This window comes from Ambystoma mexicanum, chromosome 2p (assembly GCF_040938575.1).
Source record: "Ambystoma mexicanum isolate Mex_15411 chromosome 2p, UKY_AmexF1_1, whole genome shotgun sequence".
NCBI lineage: Eukaryota > Metazoa > Chordata > Amphibia > Caudata > Ambystomatidae > Ambystoma > Ambystoma mexicanum.
Genome location: NC_090923.1, coordinates 1,292,559,197 through 1,292,577,213, shown reverse-complemented (window position 1 = coordinate 1,292,577,213; position 18,017 = coordinate 1,292,559,197).

The following is an 18,017-nucleotide window of genomic DNA, read 5'->3' as shown; positions in this document are numbered from 1 at the left end:
GGACACTCTCCTGGGCCATCAAGTGAAAACACAAACCGATGCCCATAATGGAGGTAGAGGACCCGGGCGGAGACATTAGCAGAGATCTCAAGGGGGATCAGTGAAGTGTTTCGAGCATTCTATGACCACCTACACACTTCCCAATTAGACGTCGGACATGAAACCATAGTGCAATACTTAGACAAAATTGCCTTGGGATGGCTAGACCCGACTCAGGGAGAGAGTCTGAAGGCACTTCTCACGGATGAGGAAATCCACAATGCAGTCCTCTCCCTCCCTAACGGAAAGGCCCCCGGAATAGATGGGATAACAGCCAAATTTGATAAGGCCTACGTGGACCTCCTGTTGCCACACCTGCGGGATATGTACGAGAATGCCATATCCACGGGAGTCCTCCCAGAGTACGCCAGAACTGCACTGGTAACCGTGCTGCTCAAACCAGACAAAGATCCCCAGTAATGCACTTCGAACAGACCACTGTTCCTAATCAACACAGATAAAATCCTGGCTAAAATCATTGCTGACCGGCTACTATCCCACATGCAGGCACTAGTACTCCCGGATCAGGCAGGGTTCATCCACGGACGGTCCACTCAAAATAAACTAAGACGGCTATTCACACTTTTATGCACATTGTCAACCTGGATATTCCCATAGCAGTGGCCGCACTGGACGCGGAGAAGGCCTTTTACTCTGTAGTGGCCCTTCCTATTCAAGGTCCTTCGCCGCTCCAGGTTTGGTCTCGCGCTTATACGGTGGGTCCGATTGCTGTACACGGCCCCCAGGGCCACATTGTATACTAACAGAATAACCTCTGAATACATTTACCCAACACGAGGGACACACTAAGGATGGCCTCCTTCGCCAATCCTGTTTGCCCTTGCAGTTAAACACCTGGCCTGCTACATAGGAGAACATCACACCCATCGAGGCATGAAAATACAATTTGACCTCTCCATTATTTCTCCATACGTGGACGATATACTCCTATATGTGTGGCATCCCGGGAAAACTCTACCCCCATTGACACAAGAAATAAGCAAGTTTGGGGAACTGTCAGGACTACGAATAAACTGGAATAAGTCGGAAATCCTACCACTGACCCTGAATGTTCAACAATCAGACATAGGCAGGGAATTTCGATGGTGCCCCCAAGGCATACGATGCCTAGGCATCCATGTGTCCCCATATGTGGGAGAACTACACAGGGAAAACTGTGTAAAACCGCTCAAAGTACTGGAACACCGAGTGGGATTGTGGATCCTTCTACCTATCTCCCAAGCTGCTCGCAACTCCCTGTCAAAAATGGTGATCTTCCCTAAACTCCTATACATACTTAACAATGTGCCAACCTGGCCTCCTGTGAGCTTCTGGTCCCGACTCAAGAGCATGATGGTAAGACTGGTATAGGCAGGAAAACGGGCAAGGGTGTCCTACAACACCCTTGCCCTACACTATGAACAAGGTGGGCTAGAATACCCTGACTTATATTTATATTATCTAGCTGCACAAATCCAGTACTCAGTGTGGTGGTGGGTCCCCCACGACTGTGCTCCTGCACACAGTCCTAGCAAAAGCCATCAACTACCCAAATGACTTAAAGGGAATGCTATGGGGTAACCGGGGGAAGGTGGCGCAATCTGAGATCCAACCAGTGGAAACCACATGTAAACCCTGGGGCCAAATTTGTCGGGTGGTCGGCGAGGGGACCTGTTATTCCCTGCATCTTCCTATATTTAAAGTCTGCAGAGTCCCGATCACACATGAGAAGGTATTCCAAGCACATTTCGAGAGACTGGGAGTCTTGACTATAATGGGCAGTTTATATCATGGGACGCCCTGAAAACTAGAGGCGAATGGACGGCCGCGACTATGCTGCTCCAGTTCCGCCTCAGGGAAGTGATTAAAGCTCAATGGTCAGATTTCCCGGAACCCCCCGTCCCCTCCCCAAAACTCCAATACGCGATTAACCCACTGTACACTAGGAAATTGGTGCCCACTATCTACAAAGTGATCAGATCACAGTAGGCGGAGAGACCCCAGAACCTCAGAACCAGGTGAGAGCAGACACTAGGGTTAGGGCTAAATGAAGAAGAGTGGAAAATTGTTTGCACACAGACACATAACCTGCCCCTGAATAATAGACTCTGATTAATTCATTTCAAGTTCCTACATCAAGCCTATTACTCACCAGCTCGTCCGAACCGATTTTTCCCAGAAAGATCCACCGTCTGCAAAAGATGCGATTGGGATTCAGCCGACTTCTACCACGTGGTATGGTCCTGCCCACATATCAGACCCTTCTTGGAGAAAATCAAGGAAGCCAGGTCTCAAATGTTAACATCCCAGAGAAACCATTCACCGGGGCTGGGGTTGTTGGCAATGATCGAGGAGGGTTTCCGATCCGAAATAAAACGACTGGGAATGGCAACAACTGCCAGATATATAATCGCAAGAAACTTGGGGAAGCGCAAAGCACCATGTTTTCAGAATTGGCTGAATTTTATGAATGTGTGCGAGACGAGAGAAACACGATACGCAGCAACGCTCCCAAACAATAGTAGGGCACTTGATTATTGGGTCCCTTTCAGACGCTAGTATGCTGAGCAATTGCAGAACCCATCGTCTGTGGGGAGGACCCCTGCACGTACTAGATTAGGCCCCCAAAGAGAACGCATAATCCCTTGTGTACGAGTAACAAACTTTGATCATTATAGGCCTAAGTGTGGTGAACATATCTTGAGTGTTGAAATGCTATAACTGCAAATTGAGATAAAAGAGAACCAGGGCGAGCGTGGCTAAACTCGAGAACAATGAGATAACATTGGATGTACTGTGTTGAGACTAATAGTTGTATACGTATGTAGAAAATCTGATGCACTGTATCGGGGTGCTCAAAAGTGGGCTGGGGGGCGTTAATGTTTTTTTTTTGTACATTGGCACTGTGTGCCCATGTATCTACAGTAGAGTTTGAGGGTCCCAACAGCTCCCCTTCCTAAAATACTGATCTTTCACCTCAATTCGTACCTCTTGGTCTTCAGAGCCGGGCACTCATCACTCCACATGCTCATTCCCACTTCAACAGTAGCTCAACTTCTTCAGGGCAGGGCTTCAGTCTTACTGCTTGCTTTTTCCTATTCTGTGTGGACTTGCTAGTCAGAAGTTCTCCTTTCAGGCTTATGGTCTTCCCTGGCTGGTTCCTGCCACCTACCATCTTAACACTTTCACCTGACACTACCTGGTGATGTTATACTCCCCTTGTTATCTGCATATAACAAGGGGACCCTCCTTGTTATCTGCATATTTCAAGTAACTTTGGGTTTCACCCTAAGTTACTAGGGGAATCCAGACGTGGACCCCTTGCTCACTATTCTTAGAGAGGCACAGCTACACCCTACTGATGAGGTTCAACCAGACCGAAACACGTGTCTGGGGTTGCTGTTGGTACTCTTGTTCAGAGGAGAATTGCCTAGCATTTCGGTGCTGGACTGCCCCAGGGCAGGACAAAGACTGATATGTTTGGGATATTTCTTCTCTGTGAAAGATAGTGAGCTAAAGACTCTGGGTAAAACTCTTGTAACCAGAACTCATGTCTGGCAGAGAGTCTCCCAGGACTCCCCTTGTTATCTGGATGTTATACTCCTTCCATCAACTGTGGCTCCCCCCTAACTCGGTCTCTTTTTCTCCTCCTTCTCACCTCTTCTGTGTACCTCCGTTCACCCACTTTAGTTCTCCTGCCTCTTCTGCTGTTCTCCTCCCAATCTGTGCAGTTCTCCTACTTGCAGCAATTGCTGTTTTCCAACTTGCAACCTCTTCAGTGCTTAGTCAAACCTTTGCTGTTGTCCTCCTTGCACGTCAGCTGGTTTGCTCATACCACTTTCTTCTGATTTCCCTTTTCAGGTTCTCTTTCCGCCACAACCTGCTGTTCTACCGTCTCAGCCTCATCTCAAACCTCTTTCTATCGTTCTCCATCGTGGTGCTTATAGTTCTGTCTCCCAGTGCCAACTTGAGCCAAACTCTGCAACTTTCTTGTTACAAGCTCCCACACAAACCCCTCACTGATGGTTCCTTTATCCCTGGTAGGCCTTTCCAATGGGGCTGGGGGGGAAAGACTCTGGGTTTCAGGTGTACATTATTATGTACTTTTTTTTGCCACACCTCCAACTTGAAAAAGCATTGTGGCTTAAATGCTGTGTGAGCTGGTGCCAAGGAGGACTGTGGTTTGAAGAAGTCAGTCCACCATCATGGGACTCAACAGCACCTCACTGCGTGCAGTCACCTCTACCTCCGTCTGTTGGCTAAGCGCCTGTGCAGCATGGTTTGCATCCAGCAGGTCATTCACAATTATGTTCTCTTTCCTGCTGAACAAGGTTCACTGCGTGTGAGCTGGCCCTCTGTGGACTTTTCCTTACTCAGGAATGTTGCTGCATGAGGTCCTGACTTTCAGGGTTGTGTGGGGGCGGGTGTAAGGGGGGGCAAGGGGAGCTGTGTGGGAGGGGAGTCCCTGCTTTTATGGCCATACTGGGAGTGGTGGAGACCAGGGGATCCTCCCTATACTGCTCCTGGGCCTATCATGCACTGGTTACCCGGTTTCCAGAGTGGGCCAACTTGAAGTCCTGAAAATAAGGGAGGGGACTTCCTCATATTGCATAAAATTCGAATAGAATGCAGGTGTAGGGCATCCGAACACACTGGCTAAGTATTTCCGTGATTATGAATGATTAGGTTTACCGCTTTAGCCTTTGAGCTCAGGGCATGCTCTGTTGGTAGAGATTGTCATCTCACAACTGCTTGTATATTGCTAGCCATCTTTACATCCATCTTATCTGGGGTCTGAAGACAGATAATATTTCTGAAGAATGTTCAATATCCCCTCCATAACTTCCTAGCCTTATTAATCAAATTACAAGTTAACTGCATTACTCGTTCCCTTGTCTTTTTGAGTACATGCCCACTATTTTGTCCCCATGCCCGCGCATTTTTTGCTCTTTGTGTACTGTCAAAGTTTTAGTGTTGAGCACCGCCTAATAATCCCCCTGTAGTTTGGGCAATCCCATTGTGAGCCTTTTTGTAGAGTTCAAGCCCTGTCTAAAGCAATTGAAAGGCTTATCCGCACAGTTTCATGTTTAAGAGAATATAGTCTACCATAGATGCCTTTTTCCTTTTAGACATTAAACGGCTTACAATCTGACAGTGTCATTGTGTAAAGATTAGCTGTCGTTCCAATTAGATCTAGTATACAAGTAGAATTTGTCATTTCTATATGTTGGGCGTCTTCTGGTAGGACGTTGTCAAATGTACACATTTTACGTACACAAGTTGAACATACCCTTTTTTTTTAGCTTAGTAAATTTAGTTTTACTTACACTATTTTTTCTAGCTTAATAAATAAGCTATATATATATATATATATATATAAAATTAAATCACTGAGTGCCAGTATCTAAGCGCTTTTACAGAGTGTAACTTTGCTAATAAATATTGATATCAATGGGGTCACAAATAGTGTATTTATTAATAATGTATTAGCACAGACCGTTGAAACAGTTTCGCCTTTGCAGGATTTTTGCCAACGCGTGTTTCAAGTGTTGTGGTCTTTTTCAAGGCAACATTTCAAGATTAGCAAGCCGATTGTGGAGCTGGATTAGTAATGAACAAACCGGTGGATGCAAACCACTTTGAAAAATGGTGCCCGTTAGACCTCCAGAATAGAGACGCATTAGCAGTGAGAAGAGGTCCGGTATAAGGTTGGATAGATGATTGGAAGGCTATTCTTCTATTCTTCAGTTTGTTGCCCACCGCGAGAACATCCACTTCTCTGTAATATCCTCATATGAGAGTCCTAGCATCAGTTAGTGTCCTCACAGTCATGTCGGGTTCCTTCAAGTGGAGTTGCTCATATATGCATGTGTGTGTGTGAGGGGCTGAATTATTAAGCTAAAATAAATTCTCTCCAAGTAAAACTTACACCAAAAATGGCTTAAGTTCCACTTCCACTGTTATTTTGAGCTTAGTACATTTAGTCTTACTTAAGCTACTTATTTAGCTTACTAAATCAGCCCCATTTGTGCTTGGCAAATGACAGCATTTTTAACTATTGGAAAAGCCATCTCAACTGGACAATAATCCGAACAAGTGATTGGATTTACAGTAGCATCCCCCCACCCCCAACAATTAAGTTTCTCTTAATATTATGTTAATCCTGGAACACCCTTGATGTGAATTTGCTTATCAGCTATCTAATGAACTATTGGCGTTTTATGTTTGGATGTGAAGGTGTGTCCTACTCCTGGATCCAATGCCATATTAAGATCACCAAAGATGACTGTTGGTGCTGGGCATTCCGCCAGCTCAAATTGCTGCTAATTTTACATTCACGGGTCACCTGTATTCCCCAGATAGAAACTATCGTGGCTACTCCCATTACTAACTGAATAAATGTTGATGCCCATCACCATTGCTTCGCTGTTCTTTGTTTTAGGATTACATATATGGGGGGTTTACAATCAGAACATCTTTGCCCCAGATAGGTGTGGTCTGTGCTGTGATTGCACATGCACTGGTGCCCAAAGTCATAATGATGATAAACGTTCATTGTGTAGACATAGCACATCTGGTTTTAGTAGTTCAGATCACCGAGTTACATATTCTCTTTTATTTTTATGATTTCACCCCTTTACTTTCCATGGGAGTAATTCCATTTTTGTCCTTTTCTCTAATGTTTTAGAGCAGTCCAGTTTACCCCATCTGCATGGTCTCATGTTATCTCTTCTCCCAATGGTTTCCTCTCTCCCTCTTTCCCATTGCCACTGAACTTTAAGCAGTTCACCCAATGTTTTCTAACTTGTTTCTGCTCTCATTTTTACAGTGTCCTTCATTCCCACACCATTGACCTAGAAAGTCTCTCCTCTATGATCTGCTACCCAGAGACCAGCTTTCATTGCCATTGCCGTCTTCTGCCATTTTTCCTTGAGATCGGATCCTGCTTGTCGGCTGCTTACTCATTGCTCAGTGATTTAATTCACTCATCTTTAGTACCAGTCACTACCCCGAGCCCAACACTTTTTTGCTCCCTTGTTATAAACCAGTAGTGCCGCAGACATCTACTGGACTATAGCATAGACTCCTTTATGTCCAGAGGCCAGCTTGCAGTTATACAAACTGGTTTTTGGTTTCTTCACTCACAAGGAAATAACACGTTCCTTCTTTTCCTATTATTATTCTCATTATTAAGAGACCAGGACTTCTAAGATAAACGTTGGCAAGAATGGCCTTAGTTATCTCCATCCCTATGCTTTGTGCCTGCTAGGCAGTCTAGTTAGTGAAGTGGATCCAAGAACTTCAATTGGTTTACTAGGTCAGATGACTTTGGGGAGCAGCTTTTCTTGCCAGGACATGTCACAGTAAACCGAGAAGGGCCTATCTTCTTTCATCCTCGGATGTCGCTTAAGAAGGACCCAGCCGGATGCTGTATTTCTCTGCTGAAATTCCAACTTGCCAGGTCTGAGAGAGCAACTTGTAATAGGGAACCTCCTTCCTCCCTGCAATTGGCGCTGGCTCCGTATATTTTAATTTGATCTATTGCCCGTGTTTAGAGCCCTTGTATTGGCTTGGCCCCCTCATTTTTGCCACCATCTACCGATAACGCATTTCATTCCAGTTCATCTGTTCTTCTGGTTCCTGCGGAATGTTCATCTCGCCCAAAGTCCACCACGTTGCTTTCTTTCTTTTAGCCTGCATTTCTGACTGTCTTGAAGAATTGCATGTCCTACAGAATTTCCATTTGGCCATTGATTATACATTGATATGTAATTGTTAAAGAAGGCCCTTTCAAGTCTAGTGCACCAGTTAGCTCTGGGTTATGGATGCTTGACCAAAATACATGTCCAAAAAAAGATATTCGGAAGAAAACACGTGTTAATATTAAGGGAAGCCTATCTTAGACTGTCAATCAACTTGTATTTACCTATTGTGAGCATGCTCTGTTCGAGTTACACAGGGACTGTTGCGCTTCGTGGCTAGTATTGGGTGTCAAATCCAAGCCATTATCAGGATGGCTGCGGAGTATGAAGAAATGAAAGGCTGAGGTGCGGGAGCACAACTGCCCTTTATTTGCAACAGAAAAACCACTCTTGGAAATCTAGGGGATTTCTAGACCTTTACTTGAGATGCATGGTATGGAAAGCCCAGTTTATTACGTTATGCTATAATTTCAATTTTGGAGATTTGTGCAGTTAAGAGATGTGGAAGATGTTATCGAATTTTTGGTTTGTTTTAATTGTGTACTGTACTTTTACAGGATGCAATCATCCAGAAATAAAGTTACATATTCATTCATTAACTCTGGATTACGTTTTCCCGACCTACTATGGGTATACCTCGTCTGCTCATTTCAGGCTGCAGTAGGGCAACAGCACCAATCTCCAGTTGAAGAATTTGGATGTTGAGCTAGTAAGGGATCGTTCTTAAGCTTCCAGCAAGACTCTTCTTTGTCCTGGATGTTTTATATGGTTCTCTCTCGTTGGCATATGCTACTTGACGGTGTAGCTCAGTCTTTCATTAACCATCTACTGGAGGCACCTGATCATTGGCTTCAAGCCCCTTTTCTCGTCTCTTTCTGTTTATCATAATGAATATGGCATTGCCCACCTCACAGGGGTTACTCAACACATTTAGGTTGTCCATCGACTGTGCTGTCCACTGTATTCAGCATTTAAGCCTTAAGGTTTCCTTTTCCATTTGGCCTCGACTACGGAAGACACCCTCCTGCCTCCGCCAGTGCTGTGGTAATTCAATTCTCAAGAGTTCTTATAGTAAGTAGCGAGTGCCTCTGCTTGTTCAGTAATTCAATCTGTTGATTCTCTAGTCTCGCACACACTTGGACAACAATAGTATGCTCTCTCTCCTGGTTTAATCGGGTTTGCGAGGTTCGTCTGGATTGTGGGACTTTGAGTGGATTAACTCTTCGTGTATTGTATTCCCAAAACTTCACCAATGCCAAAATGCAAAGTTTTCATCTTTATCTAGGTGGGTTTCACTGCCGGGTTACAACTTTGGTTCATGTGCACTGTGAGTGGTCTTCCTCACTCGAATTCGGCCCACATTTATAAGCACAAGATACAAAAGGGAGACTGGTCAAAATCTCCCTTTATCCAGAATTGCTGCCTCCTGCAATCGTGTCTTGCAGTTTGTCAAAATGATGTCCAAAATGTCGGGATTTCTTACTAGATGTAGTGTATTTGCTGAATCAGCATACCCAGGGTTGTCAGCCAAGTGCCGAAGTGTTCCTTCCATTAAAACAATTGTTCAGATTCAGGAAGATCTGGAGCGTGAGTTAATATATATACACTTGAGTATTTGCTCACTTTAGCAATGGAATTGTTTTCTGCCATTTCACGCTTCTCATCGGTTTTACTTCTCCTTTGGCCACTTGATTAGAGGTAGAAAGTAGGGCCATGCCAGTAGCAGTGCTGGTACCACTGTATGAGACATCCTCAGTGCCAAAAGCAATGGGTTTGGAAGTGTTACGTGAAATAGACGCGGGCAGCTCTGATGACATTCTGGAAATATGGCCCACCTGTGCCTCCTCCAGGAGGACACACTCTGGGTGCCACTGGGAGACTCGAGACTGTTGCCCTTTGGCTTCCTTGGAGGGCTAATGCGAGGGATCTGTGTCTCAGTACACGCAGTTACTAAGGGGGCATACTTGCCACTGTCGGACTCGTTTTTCCCTTCACCTTTGCTCTGGTAACTACATAAGAGTTCACGGCTTTTGACAAAGGGCCTTACTCTTACTATCTCATTACCGCCACTTTCACAGCCCTCTTGCCTACCCTTGAACCATTATGGTTGTATTCATTTACTAATCAAGCTTAGGTCTCTGTTACACAACTTCCAAGCCCTCCAACACGCATTATTCATCCTTGGAGTATGCGGCTGTGTACGTGTTCATACCATTTGCCCTGGATAAATCAATTTAGTTGCTATACAAGAATTTGCGCAGAGGTTGTTCAGTTGGTGCATAGCTCTGGCTCTAATGAATTGAGCTGCTCACGTCTGTCTTCTATATCAGGGACCTGCCCCCCAAACCTATGCCTATGTCAAAATATATTGTATATGTGCATCTCTGCCACTAAGAGTCCAAGGTGGTTTGACCATGGATTCCCACAGAATGTTCAAAAGGGGTCCAGGGTAGTTCAGCGGGACTCAACAGACCCATGTTTGTATGCAAGGTATGTGTTATGTTAAAGGATATTTGTACCGCGCACTGGCGGATCTGAAAGGGAAAGAGGGCGGGGTGGGTTAGTAGGGCTGTGCTTTGTGTAGTCTATGGAATATTGCCTGCTCTCGTCCAAATGTCAAGAAAAGCAGCACCAACAAAAACAGCTCGCTCAATTATCCAATTTCCCACAATTTGATGCACAGTGCAAAACAATTTTGAGAAGGCGAGGTTTGAAGAATATTTCAAGGCTGGGTGTGCACCCAATCGTGGTAACATCGGTCATTGGCCAGCAAGTGAACGTTTTGCAGCGTCTCAACGGGTGGCTTGAATGCCATATTCGGAAAGGTATATATTTTGCAATTTAACATGTTCCCAACTTGGGTGACATGTAACAGATGGGTGGCAAGCCAATGCATTGCCTTCAAGGTGTCCATAGTGTGATTGAGCAGGCTCACTAATGTGGCATACTGCAGGGTTCTGGGATCTCAGCACTTTCAGAATGATCTTTACGGTGATTCTCACCGTAGACCCCTTTGCAAAATACTTGGCACAAGATTAACATTGTGAGAACCCAAGTAGTAAAAAAAGGATCCCAAGAATAATGCTGAAGTTGTAGAACGCATTTTTCATTCCACCCTTTGCTGAGGGTTCAAACTATGTGGCTGCATCAAGGTCTGTGATGCTACGACCTTCCCATGATGCCATCTATATATGGGATATCTATATCTCCATATGCAATCTAGAATGCTGAGAGTTTAATGTGTTATGCCCATCAGAGTTTCCCATGCATTGCCAAACGTGGATTTCATCTCCAGTGTCCATTAAGGTGTAATGAGAAATGGGACGTTACTAGTTTTTCCAGACCCATTTCCACAGATAAGTCACAGACAACGACATGTAGTTGTTCATATTAACAGGACCAAAATTTGCCATCTTCAATATGGGGACAAGTGATAGCATGCTTGTACTAAGCAGAATAATCTAATGAAAGAAATGCATCGCCTAGATGGGTACTCATGTCTGTAGGTGGGGAGAATGCTTACAGGGACTTGATCATCCTGGGCACTACAGCACAAGAGATGGGGTGATGAAGGACCAACAAAATAATATATTAAACACTTTTATTGGCAATGCACAACAAGCTGGTTTGGATGAATGCTTAAGGGGGTACATTTAAATTAGCAGGCATCATTGATTCGAAAGTGGCAAGATGGAGAACTCAAAAAGGGCATTATATGAACTGAACTGAGAGATTGGGGTTCTTTCCCTTGTTTCCCTGTCTTCAGGATAGTCCACCAAATAAACACAAAGCCATATTAAATGGTCAGCAAGGACAACAAAGAAAAAATAACTTCAAGGGCCACTGGTCTTCTATAGCGAATCCAAGTCGAGTACACCATCATTGGGAAATTGCGCCGATTCCCTTCCCGGTTCAAACTCAGATTAAGGTTCATAGTACCCTGCATGCACTTTAACTTACCTGTCCGGTTCATAGATTTCCTAGAAAGCTTTTTGAGACATCGGCCCCAGGGATATAGGACCCAGGTCAGGCCTTGGCAAGCTAAGGCGATATATGGGATACATTACTCAACGTAATTGTATTTCTGATGCTTGTATCTGCTTAGATTCACATGCTATAGGCCGACATCCAGTGGAAGTTGCTGAGTATTACAGTTATTGTTTTCTAAACTCGAAAAGGGACATCGACAGGGCATGCCAGTAATACTATCCCTAGTGTGACGCCCACTGTACCCATGGTCCATCACGCGTCAAGGTCCCTCAGATTGTTTTGTTTCTGACATGAAGTGTATCGTGAGAACAGGTGTATCCAAGCAGATAAATATCAGAAAAGCTCATAAACCATGCACCTTCTCTCAGGGGAGGAAGGGTGGGCACATGTGAATCTAAGCAGCCGCAAGCATCAGAAATACGATTACGGTGAGTAATGTATCCCTTCTGAGGCTTGTGGAATCTACTTAGATCACATGCTATGCATAAATTAGCGAGCAGTGTTAGGAGACGGTGGTGGGTTGTGAGAAGGAACGGCAGCAAACAGATGTTTTAGAACCGCTTGTCCCACCTGTGCATCTGCTTTGGAATGGGTGTCAATGCAGTAGTGCTGAGTGAAAGCGTGTACTGAGCTCTATGTAGCTGCTTTGCAAATGCTGTCTAATGGGACATTTGTGATAAAGGCCAAAGTAGCTCCTGTGCTCCTTGTGGAGTGAGCTCTTGGTGTGAAAGGCCATGTTTTGTTTGATAATGAATAGCACAGTTGTATGCATCTGACATTCATCTGGAGATCACATTCTTGGAAATTCGGTCTCCATCCCTGCCTGGTGCTACAGAGACAAACAGCTGGTCTGTTTTCCTTAGCAGTCTGGTCTTGTTAACGTAGTAAAGGACCGCCCTCCTCACATCCAATGTGTGGAGTTTTACCTCAGCTGAGCTAGTTGGATTCTGAAAGGCGGCCGGTAGCTCAATGGATTGGTTCAAATGGAATTTGGAAATGAATTCAGGAGAGAACTTTGTAGGGGTACATAAAATTGGAGGGTAGAGTCTCTTTACCCCCGCAATGAATGCCTTAACGACTGGAATTTTCCACCACAATACCCCATTTTGAGAGGTGGTGTATGCTGATCGAGCCGCCAGGTGGACCTTTATGAAGTTGAACCCTAACAAGTGGAGCATATAACTTAGAATGTGTGATGGAGTACATTCTATGGGGTTTATTTGTTTAGACTGGCACCAGATTACAAATTGTCTCCACTTGTTGAAATAACAGTGTCTGGTGTTTGGTTTACAAGTCTCCTTCAGGATATCCATACACTGTTGTGGCAAATTAAGGTGACCAAACTGACTTCAGGAGCCAAGCTGCCAGGTTCATTGCGTGTGGTTGAGGGTGTACTGTTATTTCGCTGTGTTGAGTCAATAGGTTCGTCTGACACAGGAGTTTGATGGGATCGCACATCGCAAGTTCGCACAGGTGTGGACACCATGGCTGTCTTGCCCACATGGGAGCAACCAGGATGAGCGTCAACTGTTCTCTGTGAATCTTGTTCACTACCCTGCTCATTAAGTGAGTCAGGGGGAAAAGCAGAATAAAATTTCCCTGACCAGTTTATCCATAGGGCGTTCACCATGGAGTCTGGTTGGGGGAACCTGGACACGAAGTATGGGCAATGCTTGTTTTCTCCTGTAACAAACAAGTCTAGCGTGGGGTAACCCCACTGAGAGAAGATGATGGCTTGATGATCTTTGGACAAGCTCCACACAATAACCTCCTACTACTGTCAATAGCGCCCACTTGTCCGTGGTTAATCCCTCCCATGCATGGGTGAAGTGTGAAATACGTTCTACTGGGGAGCCATGGGAGGGGACCAGTAGCGGGCTTTCATTGTTTGGGAGGTGTTCCTCCACCTCTAGATGTGGAGGATCTTCCCCGGCAGCGGGATTGGTGCTGGCCTAGTTGGTAACCCTGGGACGCTTGACCTTGCTTTTTGTTCCAGGAAGAATTTTGACCTTGTCCGTAACCAAAGCCTCTCTGGGAATTTTGCCCACGAAAACGGCAAAAATTGTTTCCACCTCTCTGGCCAGGTGGTTTGTCAGTTGCCCCAGAGACTTGAGGGTGTTGTATCCCTCTTTGGCGGACTTCAGGGCATCCTCTACTGCTTTGCTGAATAAGACTGTCAGTTCCACTGGCATGTTAAGTAACATAGCCTGGGTCTCAAGCTTAAAGCCAGACTGCGTAGCCAAGTGTGGCACTGGATTATGGTTCCTACAGCGATAATTCGGCCAGCATCATCTGCAGCGTTGAGGTTTTTTCTGAGGATGTAGCTGGAAGTATCTTTGTCATCAGCTGCCACCAGGGCTACTTGAGACTTTAAAGGTTCGGGAGCAGAAGTTATTAAGATAGTTATTTCATCCCATTTATGGCAATTATAACTTGCCAACAGTGTAGAATTGTTGGAGATTCTTGTTGGAAAAGCAGCCGAAGTCGCTACCTACCTTCGATGGTAGAGAGCTGTGCGCTCTCCTTTTTTGGGGGAGCCTCAGAAGAGGCTAGTTGTGTCCCTGCCCTTTTACGGGTAGTTGTAACCATGAGCGATTCCAGCTTAAGCTGGCCCCTGATATAGAGCAGGTCAAATAGCGCTGGGCAGAAAAGTTGCTCTACCCGCAGGTTTACTGCCCGTGTCTGGTTAGGTGTCTCCAAGGAAGGTTTAATCCTTCTTTGGACAGCCTAAAATTGGGATGAATTGAGTGGCAGCCTTCTTGTCTCCCAAAATGTCCTCCACAAAGTCTTTGTCTAGCTGGGTTTCTTGTGTCTGGATGCCAAAGTGTTCAGCCGCCTTGATTAACATGTCATTATGGAGAGGCTGATTATCCACTGGCGAGTTCTGCTGAATAGGCGAGGCCAGGGTATACACCTCTGCCTCCTCATCATCATACTAATGATCAGATTGCTGGTAGTCCTCATTATCTATATGATGTCATACAGATCATCTAGTACTGGTTGGACTGGTAGTAACTCAGGACGAGCTCTTTGAGCTGGGGGCTGGGAGTCGGAAGCTGGAGGCGCGGAGCTTAAAGCCTCAGTAGGAGGAGGTGTAACCTGAAAGTTTTGGTAAGCCAGAGTTTTTTTTTTCAAAGAAATTGGCCATAAAGGTCATTCTTCTAATGACCCAGTCTATGTCTTCCACAGTCCATAGGGCTATCCTGGGAATGACACTAGGGTACTGAGGGGAAGGGACTTGTCCTAAGGATGTAGGATGGGCCCTTGTTCTTTAAGGCTTCAGCCAAAGAACCCTCATCTTGTGGGGCAGAAAGTATTTTCCTAGTAGGTGTACATTTGTCCTTATGAGACTTATCTTTATGAATAGAACTCTTGGAGGAGTGTTTCTTGGAGTGAGTAGCCTTTAGCAGGCTCTCAGGCATATACCGGTCCAATAGCACAGCGAGTAGAGCTGACATCTGGGCAGAGCTTGCTGGTGCAGGTTCGAATCCTGGCAGGGCCAAACTCAGCCTTTCATCCTTCCAAGGTTGATAAATGAGCACCACACACCGTGGGCAATAATAAGCAGCGCTCAGATGCCTGAGGGTTCGTAGCGCTATATAAAATGCTAAATTATTATGTTTTTTGACTAGGTGTGATAAACCAGTCCTTTTCGACCCTACAGACTATTTCGAGGTATGATGTCGACTTTTGGTAACGGGACGGACCCCCGCCTCATCTGCCGACGTTTGGTTGATGAGGTTTTAGATCCAGCAGCTTTCAATTTCCTGGGCCTGTCATGGGGCGATCAGCGGACAGGAATTCTGTAGACTCCCTCACCCCCGCTCCTTGATGCTGTACTTGTACTTTGGTATTTGGTCGATGACGTTGACTCATCGCCCCGGGATGTGCGTTTAGTCATCGGGGGTAGTGGAAGTGCTTTTGCCACCTGGTGTTGTCTCTGTAACAGAGCTGCCAGCATGTCTCTTGGGGTCGGGGGCCTGCACTTGGGAACCTGAATGTTCCCTGTCGCTGTCTGAAAAGACGGTGACACTGCCATCACTGGAAGCGCACTCCACGACAAGCGGCCTCGGCCTGCAACGTGTGATGGGCCCAGCGCTTGGTTCTTTGGTCTATAAGAGTCTCCATTTTGAAGAGCTTGCAGGCTCGACAATGCCCATCGTTGTGGTTGCGGTTCAGGCACAAGTTGCACACTCAGCGTTTGTCTATCCACAGGAATTCTTTATTACACGTGGGACAGAATTTAAAAGGTGTTCTATCCATGTTTGGGAAAGGCAGCCAGGCGAGAAAGGGAATGGGTGGGAAAATGCATTCTACAATGACCGGCCCCCTCCGCTCTCCCTAATGTAAGGGCCTAGGCCCAGTGCAGCCTTCCAAAGCCGAAAGGGCCAGTCAAATCTTGAATTCGTCCGACGGCTGTCTTTTCCACCGCGTCAATGAATTTGTTTGAAGTCTGAAGGAAAAGGACAGAAAGAGTAAACTATTTTCAATTTGTCATAAGCAAATGGCGTTAGCCGAAATGAAACTCTGCGATAAGCATCCACTCACGAAAGCGGAAAACACCATCTGAGGGCCCTCGACGCGTGAAGGACCATAGGTGCAGTGGACGTCACACTAGGGATGGGATTACTGGCACGCCCTGTCGATGTCCCTTTTCGAGGTTCAAAAATAACAACTGTAATACTCCGCAGCTTCCACTAGATGTTGGCCTATGCATAGCATGTGATCTAAGAAGATTCCACAAACCTCAGAAATATGGATATCTTCGTTCTCATTTACTGCCTATGGCTCCTGGCACAGTCTGAGACCTATCCCTGACATCAGTAGACCCTGTTCTGCTTTCTCCATTCCCCCCTTTCTCTGTTTGCTGCAATGGCTGAGTGGGGAAATCCCAAATTGCAATTTGGAAGCCAGGTGGTAGTCATTTCTTGGCCGTGACCCTGCTTGACACAGGAAGCTGATCTCCCTCTCTTTGGGTATCTGACTGTGTCAGATAAGTGTGGGAACATTGGCATCAAGGCCTGGGATGAGGCCTGTCTTGGCCATGAGGCAGAGGAATCGCATCGGAGAATGAGACCCTGTGCAATATCCCTGATCAGTATAGTTTCCAGCAGGGCCTGAGATAAGGGTTGTCTTGTGTTGACCATGAGGAAGATTACCTCTGCAGTAGCAGTGCACCTTATAGTTTCTTTTCTCTGTTCTGCCCAGAGTGAATGCTGTGGTCTGGCCCTGGGTAAAGGCGTAGTTGGTCTATGCACTAACCCCTTAATTGTTTGGTACACAAAACCAGAAGGCTGCCTAGCATTCCTCCTGGCAATTCAGAGGATGTTCTTTGGTGGATGTGAAGTTGTGTCTTAAGGGGCATTGTCCTGCTGGGAAAATAAATATATGTCCTTCCATTTGTGTGAGGGATAGGTCGAATGGTTGAGGAATCTATACTTGTGATACAGAAGAGGTTGGGCAGTGTAGGGACCCGCAAAGAAAGCTACTAGTCCTGTAGAAAAATATATTCGTCTTTCCTTAGTGCACCACGTTTTGTAAAACTAAAAATCCCACATGCATGTCATTGACAATCAAATGTCTTTATTTGCTGCTCAAACCTTTTGGACGCTTATATTAATTTAAAAAAACTAACCATTCACTTGGTCTGCACCACATCATGCTTGTGACGGGACTATTTCTGGTGCCCTCATCCTAGGTTCCTAGTTAATGTTAAAGGATATTTGTACCGTGTACTATCACCACCGGAGTGGTCCCCTGGCGCTCTGGTGGCTCTGAAAAGGGAAAAAGGACGGGTGAGTTACTGGGAATAAGCTGGAAAAGTGCAAGTGAGCAGTGATGTGCTGTTGGCAGCCTCAGCCCGGTGGGTCAGTTGGCTGGGCCTGGGGTGTTTTACGGTCGGTAGTCGTGTACTGTTGAGCAAGTCTGTGTGTGTTTGTTTTGTTGTTGCAGTGAAGTTTGTGAGGATTGTTGTCCTGTAGACTGTGGTTGTGTTTGGTTAGAGTTTGAGAGGTGTATGCAGAGGGGTGAAATTGTTAGTGGATTGGTTAATTGGCATTACTGTCCCGAAGTGAGGCGCAGAATTTCCGTATTCTCTCCAGGTGCGGTGTGGGAGCATTTCTGTGTCTGTCCTAATCTGGGCCGTCCAATACTAAGAGTCTGTTAGGCAGAAACCTGTGCAGTTCCCTTAGGGACCACTGCAAAAGATTTACGACCACAGGTGTTTGGCAGTAAACCCACTTGGTAGCAGTCTGTACCACACAGATTCACTTGGTAGCTGTGGCT